Genomic DNA, 24,295 nt, shown 5'->3' on the forward strand with positions numbered 1-24,295 from the left:
AAGGCTCGGTAATGATGCACTGCAGCTTTTTTTCTTCTCCAAAAACCGACACGGGTTGAAAAAAAAGTAAATAAAAGATCAGAGTTACCTCAGGCCGCCTCACTGAGCCCAGTACTTGGTACACCAGGGCTTTATCTGTGACACCATTTATACTATTTATACTATTGTGGACACTTTTGCTACTGCCTGCCTACAGCACTCCGATTAGTCAGTTTTGTTCAAGCATCTCAAAATATACCCACACTTTCAGCTCCCCGTACACAGTAAGACCCCATAACGTCATCCTCGCTCATCGGACATGGAAAAAACTACTCTGGAAGACAATGTCAAGAAAAAGCAGAGGGGTCGACGAGGAAAACTGTTACTGAATGACCACAAAGCTGTCACTGTGATTAAAAACATCAGTAGGGAAGTGCGTCAAAACTAGGGCTGGGGATCGATTCAAATATCAAGAATCGATTCGATTCCGATTCTTAAAGGAGCATGAGGCTCCTTTTAAGAAATGAAACTCTCTAGCGCCACCCTTCACCACGACGGCCGTTGGGGGTACTGCAGCCAACAGTGAAGCCGGCACGGGAGAACGTGCATGCAGCGTCATGTGACGTCACATCTGCAGGACAGCACGGGAAATTCCGGTCACAATTGCAGCACATTTTGCAGCACACAGCCTGTTCAAGGCAACGGAGAGATACACTAGAGGAAACATTCTTTTTGATTTGGAACGCTTCATCTGACATTATTACTAGAAAACTTAAAATGTATACGGATTTTTTTCATAAATCTTGCCACAATCCGGCCTCATGCTCCTTTAAGATTCAGAATCGATTATCACGCTTTGATTTGATCCGATTCGATCAGATATTGATTTGGGTTACCGTTAATAAAACAGTTTTTTGAGTTGTTGCATGAATTATATGACTGTAGTTCTGCAACATATTACTACTAGTATTATATTGAGATTAAACAGCAAGTATTGCAGCTAATGATGCTGTAAGGACCAATCAGCTCCCAGAATGCTGATAGAACTGCTTTCAGAAACATCGTGGGGCAGAATTACCAAACAGATCCAGGGAGGAAACAGACAGATTAAATCGGTTTTATTTTTTCCCACATTCCGTTTTTATTGGTTCCATTTTCGGTCTATTTTGAATTTTTGAGCATTTGATTTTTAGCATTTTTTGCAAATGTAACCCAAGACAGTGTATAAAGTAATGAAATATAGACAATTTATGCAATTATAACTATAATAAATTATTATTAGAACTATAATAATTATAAAACTTTAATGTTTTCATACCTTTAAACATATTTAAAGGCAAAAACATGGCACCAGTTATTCTCGTGTCCAACAAAATATTCCTTTTTTGGGCCTAAACAAAAAAGTACCAAAAGTTGTAATGTAATGATGAAAAAAAAAAAAAAAAAAAAAAAAATTAAATCGATCTTTAGACATAAGAATTGATTTTTAGGAATTAATATGAGAATCGATTTAAAATCGGAGAATCGATCCTTTCAACATAGGCCTAGTCAAAACAACCAAAGGCAACAGCATTATCCATGTTGCTAACGCGGTCGTTAAGATTTCTATGTTTTTGTCATTTTAAAGAAATTGTCATGTCATTTATCGGGAAAAGTATAATGTGTTAATGTGTTCAACTCTGATGTGTCAAAAGTTTTTCTTTTCTGCTTGTCTGCACACGACCAAACTACCTGCCTTAAACACTGAACATTGAAAATGTTCAGTGTTTAAGGACAAAACTCACCAGAGTACCTGCAAATACCAGACGTGACCGTAACAAGAGTTTAATGTTAAATAAAACTGGGATGCGTGGAGTCTTCTTCAGTCTCTGTTCTATCCAGGCTGCAGCTCCCATTCAGATATTGGCCATAAACCAATATATGGAAGAAAAAAAAAGCAGGTTGGCCGGTACCTGATGATGATAAAATACCACTGACTTGTTAAACCTGATTCCTTCGGTCTCTTTGAGTTAAACATTACTGACCTAAATTTGTCCCAAAAAAAACAAAAAAAACCCGGAGATTACGGTAATTTATCTGTAATCCTAATATGCAATGACAATAAAAGGTTCAATAAAAGTCCACAAGTCTATCATTGTAGACTAATTTAAATTCAAGGAGAACTTGTTTAAATTACATTAGTTCCAATATCTGATAATAAAACCGGATCGGCGCATCCGTGATGTTTTTATTTCTTAATTCTATCATTTCTATGTTGAATTCAGATGCACATAATTCTGTTTGGTTAATTAACACAGAATTTTACCAGTATACATGTGGGGAAGCATTTCTATGACCTGCATCATTTCCTGCATTATAACTCTTGCAAATCCAAGTTTTTGTCCCAACTCAGCCCATCATTGGCTGCATTGTTCATTTGGGAAATAAAGTGGTGTTATTTACACTCCTAACAAAGATTAAATATCCACATCTTGGTCTTTTGAGTGACATTTGTAATTACAATGTTTTGCATACAAAGCACTAAACCAAATTGTCCGTGAGAAGTTGAGCATCGCAGCTGCCGGTACGGAGGCGAGGGAGCCGCACTTCTCCCACAGATGTCTCCTGGGTAATCGTTGTGCCTTAATCATGACTCATCTTCAGACATTACCTCAGCTCATCTGCCGTCTCCCTCAACACAGGCGCTCCTTTTTCACAGCTGTCCATCTTTATTATGAACCTACCTGGTCCCGTCATGATTATTTCATCCACATGGGAGGTGTGAAAATGTGACGGGAAGACCAGAACTCGTCTTCCTACCATTCCTGGTTCAGAACTTCCAGTCTGCTGAAACTTTCAAGTAATCTATCACTTTACACCCGGGTAATATTCAAAACCGCTTCCGGCTGCCGGCGATTAAAGTTAGATCAATCAATCACTTATACTGTTTCCGTAAAAGGTTTCTTTTACAGACACTTTACACGTTATACATAATTATTACACTCAGACGAAATATTTTGATACAACTTCCAAAAATGTCATGGAAAGCTTAAACCAACATTAAGTCTTGATTTAATTAATTAATTAGCAGTGTAATTCATTAATCTAAGTAACGCGCTAAACTGACAGCCCTAGTATTTATCTTTTAAATTATCCTGCAGTTAGTTTACAGGCTTCATGAATATGTATGGATGAGCACCATGTGCCTGACAGTGACTACCTAACAAAAGCTTGTGGAGAGTTAAAAGTAGTGGTCCCAGTACAGAACCCTGTGGAAAGCTGGAAAGTCCCCAGTTTTTTATGGAAGCGATGCCGCTACAGATTACACACAGAAGTAACAATCCAGTGCAGCATCACTCTACACAAAGCTGATTAACACCTGATTTGTCTGCAAACTAAAATATACCAATCGCACATTACCTAGCCAAAAGAGTTAAAAAAATACCATCGGGTGTTTGACAGAAAGCGGCTGGATTGGCTGTACTCTGAACTACGCCATTTGAACTGAGACACCAGTGGACTGTGTTGGCGTGCTATTAGCAACCTGGAGGATCCAGCACCAGTTATCCACTGCAGGCCAACTCGATGTCGGCGATGTCGCCTTCCTGCAAACACCACCACCAACGTTCATCCCCAACTCCATAAAGCAGCTGGTGACCAGAGACATAAGAGTCTTGATATACAGGATATACGGGAAATACAGACGGCGTGGTCAAGGAAAGGGACTGTAGTCTGATGATTTGTGAACGGGCATACTTAGGCCCCGTTTACACGTAGCAAAAACGGAGGCGTTTTCATGCGTTTTGGCCGTTCGTTTACACGAAAACTGAGCTCAAAGTCTCCAAAAACCATCATTTCTAAAAAACTGGGGCCAAAGTGGAGATTTTCAAAAACTCTGTTTTCACGTTTGCGTCTAAACAGAGGAAAAAGGAGATTTAGGCTTCAGAACGTCACATTATGCAACAGACACGTCACCAGCGTCATGTGTGCGACCTGTGTTTACAATTACTTTGGCCACCATATTTTCTTGTATCTTACCTGTTTTATATTGTAAAGTCACACTTAAAAGTAACTCCACTTCTCTGTCACTCCAAACGAAAGACTCTCGTTCATCTTGGAAGTAAAGCTTGAATTATGGTCCCGCGTTAGATCGACGCAGAGCCTACGGCGTAGGGTACGCGGCGATGCGCGCCGTACGGTGCCGTCGCCGCGTACCCTACGCCGTAGGCTCTGCGTTGGTGTAACGCGGAACCATAAATCAGCCTTAACTGGAAGTTACACGTGTCATTTGTTGATGTTTTTTCCAGGATTCTGATTGGCTGGCATGACGTTAACAGCGTATTTATGCAGATTCGTGTAAACGAAGAGATTTTGAAAACGATCTCGTGTAAACGATGGAATTTTTCAAAACGTAGAGGGGGAAATATCCGTTTTTGTAAATACCCGGCTATGTGGAAACGGGGCCTTATTGTGCATTCATGAGAACATTGTGAATGCACAGCTGAGTGGACCTCAAGTACTGCCATCTCTGAGTGGGAGGGTCTTCTGTTTTTGGATTATGGGAGAAAGACGGAGAAAACTATTGCAGGAACGGGGACAACATAGAAAGCCACATACCAAGGCTCTTGGCGATGTTTGAATGTCTGATGTTTGTGACTCTAGTGGTGAGGCCACAGCTAATTCATCTAATTTAAATACTTTGTAGATAGTTTCAAGTAACTTTCATCCATCATTCTTGAACAGTTTAGTCTAGCCAGCGCAACTTTGGGACATTTTTCTTGTTACATGTTACTTGTTACTTTAAATAAGCTCATTTCCAGTATGCACACGAGCTCCGAGGCAGCATCTGTGGACCACGTAAGAGGTGAATGGACAAAGTTAAGCCGTGACAGATGTCAGAGGAGTAGCACAGAGGCAGGCATTCACCCCCTTTCAAGTCTCACCGAGCTGGCATGTAAACACAGCTGAGAAAACACAGCACAGAGGGTGTGAAGAACAGGATCTGTCCAGCCGCAGGGACACCACATCATCCAGCCGGATAGCAGCAGCCTGCCGTGAGACCGGACCATCATTTCATACGCTGCACGTCAAACACCATGCCCAAACATCGGGAGATGATTCGTAATCAGACCTGCCGGTTCTCCTGTCTCTAATTTCCTGCACGCTCTGTTCTCTCTGTGATTGTGAGGTGATGTATCCAGCCAAATCATATCGACTGATTCACTTTAGCAGCTTTGATGCGAGCGACGCTTGGCCCTCGCGGCTCTCTGAGTCAGCCGCAGAGCCCAACGAACATCTGCTGGAGATAAGTCACTTGGGTCTATGAATAACCGCCGGCTCATCAACGCTGACCTCCTATTCTTCGGTAGTTAGCGGCCCCTTCAATCATGGACTTTAAAATGCACGCTGGGTTTATCTGGTAAATAATTGTAAAAAATGTAGAAAGAAATAACTTCTGCTGTCTGCTGCAATAGGGACTTTTTGCCAACTGTCTCCCACAAAATGTGTTTTTCAACTTTTTTCAACATCAATAGCTACAATTAAGGCCTAATTTGCTCTTTTTATGTTTATTTATTTTTCTAAATCTTTAAAGACAAAGCCCCACAGGCAGCAGCGGAGCCCGAACAGCTGAAACATCGGTCCGTCTAAGGGCTGGAGGTCACGGTGGAGGCCAGGGTGGAGCTGGAACAGCAGATCAAGTTAAAGTCTTTGGACTTATTGACTAATACGTCTCAAACACAGGTTATATGATAGCATGTGAAGGAATGAGATCTCCTCTTAAGAAGTCAGGGACTTTCCCATCCAACTTCCTCCTGATTTTAGATAAACAGACAGTATATATAAAGAGAATCAACAAACAGAGTTCCATAGGAAACAGCTAGATTAAAGTAGGACTGCACGTCATCAGACGTTGCCGCTCACAGGCTTCATCAAGTTTACAGCAAAGGTAATAATCTGAGGATGTCTAATGTGGAGATGAGTTACAAGCTGCTTGCAGGGGTGAAAGTATTCTTAATTTAGAGCAAGAAACCACCACAACCGCTTCCCTTGCGGTCGCTTCGTCCATTCTTGATGTTTTTAGTTGTCATTTTTAGTTTTAATTTGTCATCTCGCGGTATAAACGATAAATTCCCCCGTTTATTTTTTTGTGTAAAGCTGATTTATGGTTCTGCGTTAAATCCACGCACAACGTACGTGAAGGAAGGAAGGAAGGAAGGAAGGAAGGAAGGAAGGAAGGAAGGAAGGAAGGAAGGAAGGAAGGAAGGAAGGAAGGAAGGAGAGAGCAGGAGGAAAGAAGGAAGGAAGGGAGAAAAGAGGAAGGGAAGAAGGAAGGAGCGAGCAGGAGGAAAGAAGGAAGGAAGGGAAAAAGGAAGGAAGGAAGGAAGGAAGGAAGGAAGGAAGGAAGGAAGGAAGGAAGGAAGGAAGGAAGGAAGGAAGGAAGGAAGGAAGGAAGGAAGGAAGGAAGGAAGGAAAGGGGAGAAGGAAGGGAGAAAACAAGGAAAGGAGGAAGGAAGGAAGAAAAGACGAAGGGAAGAAGGAAGGAGAGAGCAGGAGGAAAGAAGGAAGGAAGGGAAAAAGGAAGGAAGGAAGGAAATGAGAAAGAAAGAAAGAAAGAAAGAAAGAAAGAAAGAAAGAAAGAAAGAAAGAAAGAAAGAAAGAAAGAAAGAAAGAAAGAAAGAAAGAAAGAAAGAAAGAAAGAAAGAAAGATGGAGGAAGGAAGGAAGGAAAGAAAGAAGGATAAATTCCCGTTGATGACATTTTTGTGTAACAAACATGGCGGATCTGAGAGCGAGATAGATTTTTAGTTACAAAAGTGGAGTTGAATTTGTATTTTTTTATCGTCATCGGGATAAAGGCCAGAAATTATTGTGATACATTTTTTAGTCCATACCGCCCATCCCTAAGTTGGACAAGTCAGAGGTGATGAAAACGACGTACAGGCTGTTTGGGTTGGGAAAATGCCGGCAGACGTGTTTTCCTGTTAAAAGTGCCGTGGTGACCAGTTGTGAATATCCATCTCTGAGCCGTTTCGGCCAACTTTCACCCCCGGTTGTGTGTGATGCCATTAATAAACTCAAGAATGCGTAGAGGTCGTCAGAAACTGGAAAGAATGACTAAGAAAGCCTTTGGAGAAGCTCAGTTAAACTCCCAGCGTTACACACAACTTGACTCTTCATTGAAGAAGGGCAGCACGTTGGTGGGAAAGCGGGACGACATCCTGACGGAGGAGTGGGAAGAGCCACAACAACTCTTCTCATGCGAGAGCACATTCCAGCCATAACTCCGGAGGAGAAGGCCCGGGGCGACTCCAGCGCAGCGAGGACTCGCGGCTCGGACCAACGTCTGGGAAACTGACGTCCCTCCAACCTCTCGGAACAACCTCGGCATGCTTGGGAGTTTCCTGAAAGTCAGCGTTGTTTCGGGACTAAATAAATTAATGTGATATTTGTGATTAGCGGGTGAAAGGACATGTCCAGGTCCAAAGCACACACCGCTGAGTCAGCTTATAGAGGGAATGCGCATGACGTCACAGATGCGACTTCACAGCGGGTTACGCCCACTGAGTGGCAGAAAGACTGAGTGGCAGAAAGACTGAGTGGCAGCGTAGACTTTCAGTTTGATCAACTCGAAAACATCTAAAATGGGAAAGAGCTGTTGTGCGATCGACTGTACTCATAGATTTAGCAAGAAAGCTTAAGAGAGACAAATGGATCGCTGCAATTCACAGAAACAACTGGATTCCAGGCACCAAAACGTTGATTTGCGGGTCCCATTTAGTATCAGGTAATGTTGGATTTTTTGGGTAGCTAACGTTAAACGGTCAAATCATAAAGTTCGGTGTCCTCATCACTTTAATTTCGCCAACAAAGCTGCCTTGAAGTCGGACCAAGCCTCAAGACTTTTGTAAGCCTTCAAGCTTTGCTTCGTGTATTTTCCCGGCGTAGAAATTAAGTACATATAAATATCAGGAAACTGGATTTGTGGCCAAATATTAATGTCCATGGACCACTGGTTCTTGGTAACTGTACCAAATATTAATGTCCATGGACCACTGGTTCTTGGTAAATGTACCAAATATTAATGTCCATGGACCACTGGTTCTTGGTAACTGTACCAAATATTAATGTCCATGGACCACTGGTTCTTGGTAACTGTATCAAATATTAATGTCCATGGACCACTGGTTCTTGGGGTAACTGTACCAAATATTAATGTCCATGGACCACTGGTTCTTGGGGTAACTGTACCAAATATTAATGTCCATGGACCACTGGTTCTTGGTAACTGTATCAAATATTAATGTCCATGGACCACTGGTTCTTGGTAACTGTACCAAATATTAATGTCCATGGACCACTGGTTCTTGGTAACTGTACCAAATATTAATGTCCATGGACCACTGGTTCTTGGGGTAACTGTACCAAATATTAATGTCCATGGACCACTGGTTATTGGTAACTGTACCAAATATTAATGTCCATGGACCACTGGTTCTTGGGGTAACTGTACCAAATATTAATGTCCATGGACCACTGGTTCTTGGTAACTGTACCAAATATTAATGTCCATGGACCACTGGTTCTTGGTAACTGTACCAAATATTAATATCCATGGACCACTGGTTCTTGGTAACTGTACCAAATATTAATGTCCATAGACCACTGGTTCTTGGTAACTGTACCAAATATTAATGTCCATGGACCACTGGTTCTTGGTAACTGTACGGGTCACTGTCAAGTCCAACTGACGCTAATTTAAGCCGATAATTGACCCGATAACGATAAAAATGACGATAAAAAAAAACACCAATTCAACTCCACCTTTTTAACTATAAATCTATCTCGCTCTCAGATCCTCCATGTTTGTTACACAAAAACCTCATCAACGGGAATTTATCTTTCCTTCCTTCCTTCCTTCCTTCCTTCCTTCCTTCCTTCCTTCCTTCCTTCCTTCCTTCCTTCCTTCCTTCCTTCCTTCCTTCCTTCCTTCCTTCCTTCCTTCCTTCCTTCCTTCCTTCCTTCCTTCCTTCCTTCCTTCCTTCCTTCCAGTACGTTATGCGTGGATTAAACACAGAACCATAAATCAGTTTTACACAAAAACATCATCAACGGGAATTTATCATTTTTACCGTGAGATACAAATTCTTACTGTGGGGGATTTGTTTGACGGTTTATCGTGAACGGTAAAATATCACCCATTCCTAACGCAGACCCTCTATACCGGAGAAAGGGAGCAGAGTATTCACCGATGGGAACTCCAACAGCTGCTTGCATTCACACTCCACCTGGCGTAGTGAAACATCTGGGACCAGATGTTTCAACCAGTTTATTGATCCGTGTTGATTTTTGTCTGGTTTGAAACACAAGGCTTCAAGGACATCCCACGTCCGGATCTTTCCTCCCAGGAGGCTCCAGACTCTACGTGGCTTAATTGAGTTAAGCCTCATCGATGGCGTCCCGGTGGGAAAACCTGACATCATTTACTCTTTAAGCTTGATGGCAAGGGCACTTTTATTGACATTGTTGCGACGGTAACTGTGGAGGCAAAAAGCTTGGGACCCAAACTAATCCATTTATCAGAGATCCCAGCAGAGAGCGAGGGAAGCGGCTTTAAGAGCTGCCGTCAGTAAAGTGTGTGACGCCGTGATGGATGGACGCAGACTGCCGGTCGATAAACATCGACTTTCACAGAGCTCAGGAAGTTAAACGCAGTCCCAGAGATTAAAGTGTGACGCAACAGAAAACTCAAACATCGTTCCCTTTTTCAAGAGGGCAAACACAAACACGAGCTAGAATGTGCTCGTTTGCCCTTAAGCCTTGTTGCAAATAGAGTTTAAGCTAAAGATGAAGCATGTTGCAACTAGGGATGGGCGGTATGGACTAAAACATTTATCACAATAATTTCTGGCATTTATCCCCATAACGATAAAAAAAATACCAATACAAAAACGTCATCAACGGGAATTTATCTTTCTTTCTTTCTTTCATTTTCGGCTCCTTCCTTCCTTTCTTTCATTTTCGGCTTCCTTCCTTCCTTCTTTCATTTTCGGCTTCCTTCCTTCCTTCCTTCCTTCCTTCCTTCATTTTCGGCTTCCTTCCTTCCTTCCTTCCTTCCTTCCTTCCTTCCTTCCTTCATTTTCGGCTTCCTTCCTTCCTTCCTTCCTTCCTTCCTTCCTTCATTTTCGGCTTCCTTCCTTCCTTCCTTCCTTCCTTCCTTCATTTTCGGCTTCCTTCCTTCCTTCCTTCCTTCCTTCCTTCCTTCATTTTCGGCTTCCTTCCTTCCTTTCTTCCTTCCTTCCTTCATTTTCGGCTTCCTTCCTTCCTTTCTTCCTTCCTTCCTTCATTTTCGGCTTCCTTCCTTCCTTTCTTCCTTCCTTCCTTCATTTTCGGCTTCCTTCCTTCCTTTCTTCCTTCCTTCCTTCATTTTCGGCTTCCTTCCTTCCTTTCTTCCTTCATTTTCGGCTTCCTTCCTTCCTTTCTTCCTTCCTTCCTTCATTTTCGGCTTCCTTCCTTCCTTTCTTCCTTCCTTCCTTCATTTTCGGCTTCCTTCCTTCCTTTCTTCCTTCCTTCCTTCATTTTCGGCTTCCTTCCTTCCTTTCTTCCTTCCTTCCTTCCTTCATTTTCGGCTTCCTTCCTTCCTTTCTTCCTTCCTTCCTTCATTTTCGGCTTCCTTCCTTCCTTCCTTCATTTTCGGCTTCCTTCCTTCCTTCCTTCCTTCCTTTTTTCATTTTCGGCTTCCTTCCTTCCTTCCTTCCTTCCTTTTTTCATTTTCGGCTTCCTTCCTTTTTTCATTTTCGGCTTCCTTCCTTTTTTCATTTTCGGCTTCCTTCCTTTTTTCATTTTCGGCTTCCTTCCTTTTTTCATTTTCGGCTTCCTTCCTTTTTTCATTTTCGCCTTCCTTCCTTTTTTCATTTTCGCCTTCCTTCCTTCCTTCCTTCCTTCCTTCCTTCCTTCCTTCCTTCCTTCCTTCCTTCCTTCCTTCCTTCCTTCCTTCCTTCCTTCCTTCCTTCCTTCCTTCCTTCCTTCCTTCCTTCCTTCCTTCCTTCCTTCCTTCCTTCCTTCCTTCCTTCCTTCCTTCCTTCCTTCCTTCCTTCCTTTCTTTCTTTCTTTCTTTCTTTCTTTCTTTCTTTCTTCCTTTCTTTCTTGATTTAACACAGAATCATAAATCAGTTTTACACAAAAACATCATCAACAGGAATTTATCATTTTTACCGTGAGATACAAATTCTTACCGTGGGGAATTTTTTTGACGGTTTATCGTGAACAGTAAAATATCGCCCATTCCTAGTTGCAACCCCTGAATCAGACAAAGAAATGCAGTCCTAACTTCTCACAACACGTCAGTCGCTTTGGCGTTAAAACGTTTCCGTTATTTTGTCCAATTCTTCCTGAAGTTGAAGTAAAAGCAGCAACCAAGTCGTCCAGGTGTCAGATGTGCATGTGAGGTCTGCCATCTCTAAGGTTTTCATGTCTGAATCCAACAACCAAAGATTAATATAGCACTTCTCATACACATAATGCAACACAAAGTGCTTAACATAAAACAAATAAACATAAAACTTATTAATGCCCCTCCCCCCTCCCCGCAGACACAAGCACACTACTATTCACCAGGTTACACACACAGACACGCACGCAGACACATGGTGTAGACATGGCTAGGCACAGAGGATCCAGGTGAGGAAACGGTAACAGGGAGCCGTCCACGCCAGGAGGTCTCATAGCCCGCAGCTACATGGGGGGGGGCACAGAGACCATCCTGGCCTGGACGGATAGAGGAGTCCACACCACAGCGGTGAAGCCGTGGTGCAGAGCTCCACCACCATCCAGGCCAGAACCACCCCCAGGACGACCCCCTGCAGGCCAGAGTCACTCCCAGCATGGAGGCTCCCCATGAGGAAACACTGGAGCTAAAAGCTGCAAGAAAGCAGGATAAAATACACTAAAGGAGTTTAAAAGAGTATAACATAACATAAAATCCTAAAAGTATGTCTAGAAAGCAAGACATTAAAAACTAAAGGAATAAGACAGTAAAATGTATAAAATAGACCATAAATAACGACTAAAATATTTAGATAAAACATGAGATTAAACAAAAATAAAATATGATAAAAAAGGATAAACTAAGTATAAAACAGAGCAGTAAGATCCAATAAAAATAAGGGTGAGCATAAAAAATTTAAAAGAGTTAAATGAGTCAGTTCTTAAATATTCTCCAAATGTGTTAAAAATAACACGTTAAAAATAAGATATTTGGATAAAACAGGGCACTGTTTCATACTAAATTACATATTTTTATTACATAAAAGCATCTAATCACCAAAAGAATGTGGCGAATGGAACTAAAAAAGAAGTTGTTTTTGGTAGTCATTTTCCGGTGGCACTTTAGCTTCTGCTTAAAAAAAAGAAAACAACGTTTTTTATGACGGTCAACAGAGTTATGACCAGAAAACATCAATTAAAGGATCTAATACATACCATAATTTGATCATGTGACTTTCGTTTTTGCAATTATTATTGTCCCGTCCACGAGAAACAAGGGGGTCCCTTCGGTTTAGATGCTGTTTTGCTGGTCTAGTATCAACTCCAAAAGGCGTTTGGGACTAAATTTGAAGTATTCACAGACTTTTGATGACTTAGGGCTTTTTGAAGGACTTTATTGGGCTGTGAGGAGGTTGCAGTTTCAGTCTCCATCCTGCAAAGTTTGTTTTGTTGACCCACGTGTGCGTGGTGATGCGTCGATGACAAAATATGACGCCAACGATATTTTGAAGTCGCTACAGGCCTAGTTTAAAAAGATATTTCAATCTCGTCACACTGGTGGCACAAGAGACAGAGTTGTCCCAGAATCTCCATATCAACATTAGGGATGGGCGGTATGGACTAAAAAATGTATCACGATAATTTCTGGCATTTATCCCGATAACGATAAAAATGACGATAAAAAAATACCAATTCAACTCCATCTTTTTAACTATAAATCTATCTCTCTCTCAGATCCGCCATGTTTGTTACACAAAAACCTCATCAACGGGAATTTATCCTTTTCTTTCTTTCTTTCTTTCAGGCTCATTTCTTTCTTTCTTTCAGGCTCATTTCTTTCTTTCTTTCAGGCTCCTTCCTTCTTTCTTTCAGGCTCCTTCCTTCTTTCTTTCAGGCTCCTTCCTTCTTTCTTTCAGGCTCCTTCCTTCTTTCTTTCAGGCTCCTTCCTTCTTTCTTTCAGGCTCCTTCCTTCTTTCTTTCAGGTTCCTTCCTTCTTTCTTTCAGGTTCCTTCCTTCTTTCTTTCAGGTTCCTTCCTTCTTTCTTTCAGGTTCCTTCCTTCTTTCTTTCAGGTTCCTTCCTTCCTTCCTTCCTTCCTTCCTTCCTTCCTTCCTTCCTTCCTTCCTTGGATTTAAAGGGAAAGTTCGGTTTTTTACAACCTGGACCTTATTTCTGGCATTTTTTATGGTCGTATACTCACCCAGAGGTGTTTGGTGTCATTTGGAGTCCTTCGGAAGATATTAAGAGTTTTTTGCGAGCCTCTTCTCCATATAACGGTAGTGAACGGGGCACAGCGGGACACAGACGATGCAGCGTCTAAATAACACATGATTGCCGCGAAACTCTTCATTTCTTTTATGAATCACTAGATCTGCTTCCAGGACCTGTTGTAACATTGTGCCGCTGTCTTTGTAATAAATAAAATAAATAAATCAGTTTGTAAACAAGACCTCTGAACTCATGACGTCATCTCTGTGTGCGCATCGCAGACACAGCTCTGTGTACAGCTGGAGTTCACTACTGTTAGTTTACTGTTAGTTATTTGAAACATGTCTGAATATTTGTCAAATTCTGAGGTTGTGGACGACGACTTTGAATATGATGGACGTCCTTACCGTTTTGAGCCAGAGTATACGGCTGAAGAGCTCACTGAACGGAGGACAGAGTGCACGCACAGAGATGACGTCATGAGTTCAGAGGTCTTGTTTACAAACTGATTTATTTGTTACACAGACAGCGCCACAATGTTACAACAGGTCCTGGAAGCAGATCTAGTGATTCATAAAAGAAATGAAGAGTTTCGCGGCAATCATGTGTTATTTAGACGCTGCATCGTCTGTGTCCCTCTGTGCCCCAGGCGCTACCGTTATATGGAGAAGGGGCTCACAAAAAACTCCTAATATCTTCCGATGGACTCCAAATGACACCAAACACCTCTGGGTGAGTATACGACCATAAAAAATGCCAGAAATAAGGTCCAGGTTGTAAAAAAACGAACTTTCCCTTTAATACAGAACATAAATCCAGCTTTACACAAAAACGTCATCAACGGGAATTTATCGTTTTTACCGCGAGATGACAAATTCTTACCGTGGGGAATTTTTTTGACGGTTTATTGTGAACGGTAAAATATCACCCATTCCTAATCAACACCCACAATCCCCCACGATCAGCCCAGAAATGAAGGTGGTTGGTGATGAAAACTGAATCTGGCACTAATCAGTCAGACCAGGTTTATAACGTGTTCTTGCTAATCAAAGGTAGCTCTGGTTAGAAAGGGCTCCAGATTTATTTCCTACACAGTCCTGTCAGTCATCGTCTTAACTAAACAAAAGAGATCTCGGTGGAGGGTTGGGGAAGTAGCACATCAAACAACTCCTCAGCCTTCAAAAGGTTTTTAATGAAACAATCTCTCTCTTCCAGCTGTTGCCAAAATAAGTACCAGAACAAGAAGAAGAAAAAAGAGCTTAGATTGTTGTGGAAACAGGCCGGTGGTCCTCATGGAGGACCCACTTAGTGCTGCGTGTTTAGAGGTTCCCCTGCTCCGGCTCAGCCCCCGTTAACATGACCGGATCAGCACCGGCCCGTCATCCAGGTCCAAACAAGTGTGTCAGTGTTCGGCTGAAGCAGAGCTACACCTAAAACCTGCTGCCTAAAATCCTGCGTTATTATTGTCAATTAAACCAATGAATCAATATTTTATTAAACTGGCGCTTTTTCAAAAGAAAACACATAATTTAAAATACGCACAACCCCTTTTAGCAACAAACAGGACATTTTTGAAGCTTTTTGAACAAATCATTATCTATCCATGGTATCCATCTATCCACGACGTAATCTATCTATGGTATCTATCTATCTATCTATCTATTAGGGGTGTAACAATATATCGTGCCACGAAATTTTGCGATACAAAAATGTCACAATACGTGTCGTGGAGGTGACAAACTGTATCGCGATATTGGGTTATTAATATTAATCTATTGTGTTGACTAGAAACGCACATCCGACCGCGCCTCGACCCGCGGACCAAAATCTTCCTCCGCTCAGAAGAAACTAGTCCCGTTTTGGTCCCGATCACGGGACTCTTGGGGGTTTTGAGCTCTGAACTTTTACTAATGTAAGGCTGGTGTAGAGTGAAGCCTTACCTTATTAAATTAAACATTTTTGGGGTGGTGAGTAGGATAAACACGGGGACAACTTCTGCTGAGTTCCAGTGTACTTTAATGTCCCTCAACAGTGTAGGATTTTAGAACATCAACACAGCACCTAGTGCCGTACTGTGGCGTATCACTCCGCCCAATCTAAAACAGACTAATCACTACAGATAAACTGACTAGTGTCATTATAGTCCCTGATTTACATCAGAATATAAAGAATAGATTTATAAAATAATCAACCCTGAATTACCAAAATAATCTTCTTAACAAAAATAAATCTCCTCTTACACTTATAAGGTGAGCACGAATCAATCTTTTTATGATGTAAAATTGTATGTATTTATTTACTTGTATTTATTTATTTAATTTTAGTTGTTAAATTTCTGGAAAAGAAAAAAGTCAAATCATACATGAGAGAAACTATTCAGTTTGTGGTTAAATATTTGTACTTGTCTGAAACTGAAGATCATAATGCAAACCTGACATTTACTTTTAGTTCAGTTTGTGGAAAATGTTTGGCCTGGCTTTCTCTTTAAAACTTAAACAGTTATAAAGCATTACAAACTGTAACAATAGGGCAAACGCACAGTATTGTTTTGTATTTTGTGTCTTTCAAATAAAAGACAATTTCCTCATGACTACATTCAAGGTTGTTAAAAAAATACTGCTATAATATCGTATCGTTATCGTGAGATTAGTGTATCGTTACACCCCTACTATCTATCTATCTATCCATCCATCCATGGTATCCACCCATCCATCCATCTCCATAGTCTCTGAACAGGGTGATATCATCTGTTGCTGAAATGATTGCTCCATCAACGCATGCCTCAGCCAATCAGGTTGCGGCTACACAGATAGAGCCTAAACCAGTGGTTCCCAAAACTTTTTTGCCAGGCCCCCCTTTTGTACGTAACAGAATTTTCGAGCACCACCGCCCCCCCCCCACCCCAACACAGACACACACATCTTTTGCATTCAAATGCGACTGCAATTTATTTCATATATTGAACATATGTGCGAAAAAACTGTCAATCTCTGTAAAAATAGATTTTCAACCTGACCAGCTCCCAGAGATTGAAACAACAACAAACAGGAGCCAAAATCTGAACATTTGCTCTACAAACATGACACCTTTAATCCCCACATCTTTTCAGTGATGTGAGTGGGCTTGCTTCATGTGTGCAACACATTTCTCTTTTTTCCTCTTTACTGTACAATACAGTATGCATTACTTTCAACATATTTATTTCCAAAAATACCCAGCTCCCTGAGGAAAAAAAACCAGCAACAACAGCTAAACAAATAATCAAAATCTCAACAATTGCTCTGCAAAAATGTCCGTTTTAATCCCCACATCTTTTCAGTGAGTGAGGTTGGCTTGTTCATGTTACAGATCCTCTCAAACCGGGGTTGCAGGTGACAGATTACCACATGCATCTACCTCAGTAGCACCGGGTAGTTGTGGGGCCGGAAGCTGCAGGTCCCCGGTTAGATTCCCGCCGGCCAGACCATCACTTCATGTCATTCCCCTTCTCTCTTCCCCCTATTTCCGGCCAAATCTTAAAGAAATAAATATTTATTTATTTTTTTTTAAACTGAATCTACCTTCCAACCTCGCCGCGCCCCCCCTGCAATAATGCTGCGCCCCCCCTAGGGGGCGCGCCCCCCAGTTTGGGAACCACTGGCCTAAACAATGAACTATTACACTGGTCAAAATCCAAAAACTCATCACCGCCGTCTCCAACCGTGAAAGTCACTTCTCCGCCTCCATGTTTGATGAAGGGAAGGCACCCAAAAATGAGGGTTGGCTGGTCATCTGGGAAAAGGCCTCGACAATCCCAGACCACGACAACGGCGTCGGCCAAAAGCCACTATAATATTCAGAAGCGCCACTTAAATTCACGTCGGAGTTTTCCACCTTGAGCTCTGCTAGACCTCGGTTAAGCTCTGGTAACACTCGTTTCAGATGTAATTTCAAACCGATTTTATCTGAATGAATGTAGAGTTGCATGAATTAGCATCATACCTTAGCACAGGCTAAATCAGCCAAGCTAAAACGGCTAACTAAAGGTGGGCGTGTCCAGCTGGCTTCCCAGGCTTGTTCCTTTCGCCCATGTGCAACACGGCGCTGTGCCGTATGCAGTACTCAAGTTGTAAAATAAAATCAGGGGGGATGGTGGATTTTATCATATGGGGACAGATAATCTGTGCTGATTACAAATAATATAATATATTACAAATAATAGCAGTGACCAAAACACCTGCAGAAATACTGCAGGAATGACATAGCAGCAGTTAAATGCAGCCTTCTGTAAGCTTTAAATATCCACTGGGCTTACATCAAATACATCAAAACACAACAATAAAAAACACTTTTCTGAACTTATCAATATGACTCTGTCCTTCACAGGATAAGTAACATGGATCACTGCAAAAACTCACAATCTTAACAAGAATATTTGTCTTATTTCTAGTTAAAATGTCTCATTTTAGTAAAAAAAAATCTCATTACACTTAAAACAAGACTCATCACTGGAAAAAAGAACAATTTTCACCTGTTTCAAGTAGATTTTCACTTAAAATAAGTAGAAAAATCTGCCAGTGGAACAAGATTTTTTTTGCTTGTAATAAGAAGATAACAGAAATTGAAAATGGTCAAATAAGTTATTTTTCTGGTGTTATTTTTCTGGTGATGACTCTAAATGTTGAAATAGCAGTAAAACCACATTCATTGATGAATTGACATAAGGGATGGAAAGGAGGGATGTCAGTTTTACAGGGAGGATGATTTGGACCTTTTTTATTTCAGGGGGGAATGCCATCCCCCCTCATCCTCCCTCAACTCCAGTACTGGCCGTATGAGGAAAAAGAGGCCTAAGAAGCACTGGTGATGACATCACGAGGGGTGTTTGTCCAGCTCTCCCTACACGTCCACGAGCATGGACATATAACAAGAGCAGAAAATCAGACGAGGTGAAGTATGGAGGGAGAGGAGGGAAGAGGGAATGGAAATCTGCAAAACATGTGAAACTAATGAGTAGCAGTGACAACCGTGTTCTCCTGAACCGTCAAAGCGCCCGAAGCTCCCCAACAAAGCCAAAACAAAGCACGTCCAGAAATAGCTGCAATCACAGAGTCACGGCGGATGAAATCACTTCCCCGAAAGAGAGGATGAGCACATGTAGCGAGAGAAACTTCTCCATATCCACCCAATGATCTAAACACGACTCCATGAGCAGAAGTCTGACTTGTGAATAAATACAGCTGCGTTCCGGACGCGAGCTTATTCAGACAAACACCAGCTCTCCCACGAAGAGAAAGTTTAGACGCCGAGCAGTTTGACAAATGTGACTGCCTTTTTAGGTCCAGAGAAAGTTTGAGGAGACAGAAACTGAGATGCAGAGCGTGACCTTCATGAACCAGCGTCAAAAACTACAAATACCAAGAATCACCACGTGAAGGACATCAAAACCAGCCTGGAGAAGCTTTTTTTCTTCTTTTTCCTGATGAATCAAGTGTTTTTCCATTTGAACAGATTCCCAAATCAATACCAACGACGGCCAGGCAGGAGAAAAATTTAAATAATATTTTAGAGGAGGAAGATTTTTTTTTTCATTATGCACTTTGAGAAAAAAGTCAAAATGTCGAGATTAATGTTGAAGTACAATTTCAAGAAAAAAGTCAAAATGTCGAGATAAGTCAAAATTTCGTGAATAAAGTTGAAATGTTGAGAAAAAAGGCAAAATTTCGATTTTATTCTTGAAATTGTATTTCAACATTAATCTCGACATTTCGACTTTTTTCTCGAAGTGCACAATAAAAAAAAAATCTTCCCCTCTCAAATATTTTTTCTCCTGCATGGCCCTGGAGAAGCTTTTTTTCTTCTTTTTCCTGATTAATCAAGTGTTTTTCCATTTGAACAGATTCCCAAATCAGTACCAACGAAGGCCAGGAAGGAGAAACATAAAAAATAATATTTTAGAGGAGGAAGATTTTTTTTTTCATTATGTACTTTGAGAAAAAAATCTAAATGTCGAGATTAATGTTGAAGTACAATTTTTGAGAAAAAGGTCAAAATGTCAAGAAAAGTCAAAATTTCGTGAATAAAGTCGAAATGTTGAGAAAAAAGGCGAAATTTCGAATTTATTCTTGAAATTGTATTTCAACATTAATGTCGACATTTCGACTTTTTTCTCAAAATTGTATTTCAATATTAATCTCGACATTTCGACTTTTTTCTCAACTTTGTATTTCAACATTATTCTTGACATTTCAAATTTTTTCTCGAAATTGTATTTCAATATTAATCTCAACATTTCGACTTTTTTCTTGAAATTGTATTTCAACATTAATCTCGACATTTCCACTTTTTTCTCGACATTTCCACTTTTTTCTCTAAGTGCACAATAAAAAAAAATCTTCCCCTCTCAAATATTTTTTCTCCTGCATGGCCCTGATACTCTTCCGTACATCAAAACCAGCCTGGAGAAGCTTTTTTTCTTCTTTTTCCTGATTAATCAAGTGTTTTTCCATTTGAACAGATTCCCAAATCAGTACCAACGAGCCGACCGACCCTCCAAAGAAATCAACCGGTGGAGAAGTCCGTTGGTTTTTTATATTCAAAGAGATTACATCCAAATGTAAACAAGGGTGCATAAAAGCGACTGCTCAGCCAAGGAGAAAAGAAAAGAGAAAGAAAAGCTAGGGACTTGTGTCCCGGCTCACCTGCCAGGCCGGGTGGGTCCCTGCTGCCTCCGGTTCTGTTGCCGGTTCAGTGGGAGCGGCGGGGCATCGTCAGGTCCTGCAGAAACAGAGAGTGGGATGTGAAGACGGCAGGTTTCAGTTTCACAGCGTTACAGCCCACAGAAAGTGAACGGATGTTGTTTTTTAACAACTTGTGCTTTTTGTTATTTGACCTCTTCTCTTATACATTTATTTCACTTTATTTTCTATTTAAGTCTACTCTTAAATTAAATACTTGAAGATTTTTGAAAATCGCGCAAAGTTACAGATATGAATGAAGGCATTGTGACATAGAATTGTCAAATTGGTTTAATTCACCGCACAAATCGGCACAGATTACTTTTGTAATACTGTATTTGACCCGGTCTTTGTACGTTTTGACTAGGGATGGGCGGTATGGACTAAAAAATGTATCACGATAATTTCTGGCATTTATCCCGATAGCGATAAAAATGACGATAAAAAAAATACCAATTCAACTCCACCTTTGTAACTATAAATCTATCACCACATTCAGTCTTTGGAGCCAAATCACTGCTCTAAAAGATACTAAATACTAAACTACACCAATTAAATTGAATTGATAAAAAACAATTAAATGAGTTACACCTGTAATGAAAAACTGGAATGACTCAGATCCTCCATGTTTGTTACACAAACACGTATCAACGGGAATTTATCCTTCTTTCTTTCAGGCTCCTTTCTTTCTTTCTTTCTTTCTTTCTTTCTTTCTTTCTTTCTTTCTTTCTTCCTTCACGCACACGTATGTTGTGCATCGATTTAACGCAGAACCATAAATCAATGGGGAATTTTTTTGACAGTTTATCGTGAACGGTAAAATATCACCCATTCCTAGTTTTGATCGTATAGAAACGTAATTCTTGCCATTGTAAGAATGAGATGTACCTGCTGTACTTTACTGCCCTTACTTTTTAACAGCTTGTGCTTTTTATTATTTTACCTCTTTTCTTATTAGGGCCCGAGCACCTTCAGTGCGAAGGCCCTATTGTATCTGTAGGAATTTTTCTTTCTCTCTTTCTTTCTTTCTTTATTCTTCTGACAAAAGGAGGGCCTTTTTGCCCCCCTAAACGTGCCCAAAAAGTCACCAAATTTTGCATGCAAGTCAGGCCTGGCGAAAAATTTGATATTTAATGGTTTGCATTAATGGGCGTGGCAAAATGGCTCAACAGCGCCCCCTTGAAAACTTTGTGCCTCAAGCCCCAGAATGCGGTTTGACGTACATGCACGAAAATCGCTACACACCTGTATCATGGGACAACTTAAACAAAAGTCTCTTGGGGTCATGCCCGAAACCGAACAGGAAGTCGACCATTTTGAATTAGTCGTGTCATTTTGGCGAAATTTATGCCATTCCTTCGAAAGTTAATTCAGCCCGAACCGTAACGTGCACCCAAGTGTGTTATACATCAAAATGTGCGTCTCCATCCTGCGACTACACGCATTACTTTTCTCTTTCAAAAGCGTTACCGTGGCGACGCTAGACGCCAAAAAGCGCGGCCACCCTTCATCTGGTTGGTTCAGACAGAAAAAACTTTGCGCCTCAAGCCCCAGAATACGGTTTGACGTACATGAACGAAAATCGGTACACACCTGTATCATGTCGCAACTTAAAGAAAAGTCTCTTGGCGCCATGGCCGAAACCGAACAAGAAGTCGGCCATTTTGAACATTCTGAATTAATTGCGTAATTTTGGAGCAATATATGCCATTCTTTCAAGAGTTAATTCAGCCCGAACCGTATCGTGAACCCAGATGTGTTATACATCAAAATGTGCGTCTCCATCCTGCGACTACACGCATTACTTTTCTCTTTCAAAAGTGTTACCGTGGCGACGCTAGACGCCAACAAGCGGACCCCCCCTTCATCTGATTGGTCCATATTTGATAGTTCCCCAAAAGGCACCAAATTTGGCATGCAAGCCAGGCCTGGCGATAAATTTGATCTTTCATGGTTTGCATTAATGGGCGTGGCAAAATGGCTCAACAGCGCCCCCCGGAAAACTTTGTGCCTCAAGCCCCACAATACGGTTTGACGTACATGCACGAAAATCGCTACACACCTGTATCATGTCACAACTAAAAGAAAAGTCTCTTGGCGCCATGGCCAAAACCGAACAGGAAGTCGGCCATTTTGAATAAATTGTGTCATTTTGGCGAAATTTATGCCATTCCTTCGGCAGTTAATTCAGCCCAAACCGTAACGTGCACCCAGGTGTGTTATACATCAAAATGTGCGTCTCCATCCTGCGACACCACGCATTACTTTTCTCTTTCAAAAGTGTTACCGTGGCGCCGCTAGACGCCAAAAGGCGTGACCCCCCTTCATGTGATTGGTCCATATTTGATAGTTCTCCAAAAGTCACCAAATTTTGCATGCAAGCCAGACTTGGCGATAAATTTGATATTTCATGGTTTGCATAAATGGGCGTGGCCTAACGGCTCAACAGCGCCCCCTAGAATACTTTTCTCTGCCATAACTTTTGAATGGTTTGACATAGAGAGTCGTGGGTGGTTTCATCAGATTCTTTATGGAGTCCTTGACCTTCATTGGCCTGAATTAGCCCCGCCCCTTCTTCTGATTGGTTGTCCCTATTTTCTGCTTCGGCATAACTTCGGCATGGTTTGACATAGGAAGTCGTGGGTGGTGTCATTTCTGATATGCTTATGGGGGGCGGTGGCCGTGAGTGCGAGGGCCCGTTCATCGCTGCTTGCAGCTTTAATCATTTTATTTGTTATTTACTCTTGCCGCTTTTAATGTTGATGTAAAGCACTTTGAATTACCTTATGTTGAATTGTGCTATATAAATTTTTCATTTTCATTTTTTTTTCATTTAATTATTTATTCAAAACAGGTTAAAACAAAAACAAAAAAATTATCAGAATACATAAAATGTATATACCAAAAAAAAAAAAAAAAAAAACATAAGCAAAACAAAGCAAATTAAAGAGACAAAATCTATATGTAGATAAATATTTCCTGTTTGAACGGGTGTAGGATGAAGTTTCAAAAAACTTTTCTAGTCCTACCCCTTCTAATGTTCTGTTTTTACCATTTCTTCATTTCACAGAACTTCTAAAAGAAAAGCATAAAAGAAAATAAAAAGTGGTTGAGCTGAGCAAGGCACTTTGGTCACTGGCTGTCAGTTCATGTGTCCATTTCCGTTTTGTATCCATAAAGACTATTGATTTCAAAGATTTGTTTAAACTTACTTAGTGATTTGCATGATTTCATTTCATCTTTGCAGTTGTTCCACAGATTAATTCCCTTCACTGATACACAATCAAATAAACTTGCCTTGCCTTGCCAGATTCATGCGTTTGACTGAAAAACAGAAAATAAAGCTTAAAATGGGGAAGAACTGGGACATGAGAGACTAATAAACTGGGTAAGTACATTCAAATGTGGCCTTTTCTGGTCAGTAAACAGATCAAGATGCTGCTGTCACCCAGACGCTCCGTCTTCTCTCAAGACGGGGCCAGTTTGGCTCCGAGGGACAGAACCATGGTTGCTAAGAAAATCTCTGCACATCATCTCACAAATATCTAATGAGTCTCGCCATTAGGCATGGAATCGTTTTTATGACTTTTCTTTGTGGTCAGGGCCGTTTTTTCCGGGATGAGATCACGCTGCACCAAAAGCAGAGACTTGATGCTTGATCATCTTCAGAAACAGGAACAGTCAGGTCGGGCCGCCGGAGCGCTGGCGCATTAGCGATGCCAGTGGGCTAACGAGCTCCCGCTCCCAACCCGTCCTCCACAACACCCCCGTCACGTCTAGGCCTGTGTTGAAAAAATCCATTTCCCAATTCTAAATCGATTCTCATATTAATTCCTAAAAATCTATTCATATGTCTAAAGATCGTTTTTTTTTTTTTTTTTTTCCTTTTATTTATTTATGTATTTTTCATCATTACATTACAACTTTTGGTTATTTTTTTGTTTATCCCCAACAAAGGAATGTTTTGTTGGACACGAGAATAACTGGTGCCATGTTTTTGCCTTTAAATATGTTTAAAGGTATGAAAATATTAAAGTGTCAGGTTATAATTGCATAAATTGTCTATATTTCATTACTTTATATACTGTCTTGGGGTTACATTTGCAAAAAATGCTCAAAAATTAAAAACCAAAATGGACCGAAAATGCAGG

At 40.9% G+C, this 24,295-nt stretch overlaps 1 protein-coding gene across 1 annotated transcript in view; it reads right to left on the bottom strand.

Moving 5' to 3' along the window:
• peak1 (pseudopodium-enriched atypical kinase 1) overlaps positions 1-24,295 on the bottom strand; it is a 186,723-nt gene that overhangs the window by 127,694 nt on the left and 34,734 nt on the right. Inside the window, exon 2 of the mRNA XM_061720833.1 lies at positions 20,109-20,184. The gene's annotated coding sequence lies outside the window, so the exon portion shown is untranslated. The remainder of the gene's footprint in view (positions 1-20,108; positions 20,185-24,295) is intronic.

The sequence above is a fragment of the Cololabis saira genome, chromosome 5, assembly GCF_033807715.1.
Source record: "Cololabis saira isolate AMF1-May2022 chromosome 5, fColSai1.1, whole genome shotgun sequence".
NCBI lineage: Eukaryota > Metazoa > Chordata > Actinopteri > Beloniformes > Belonidae > Cololabis > Cololabis saira.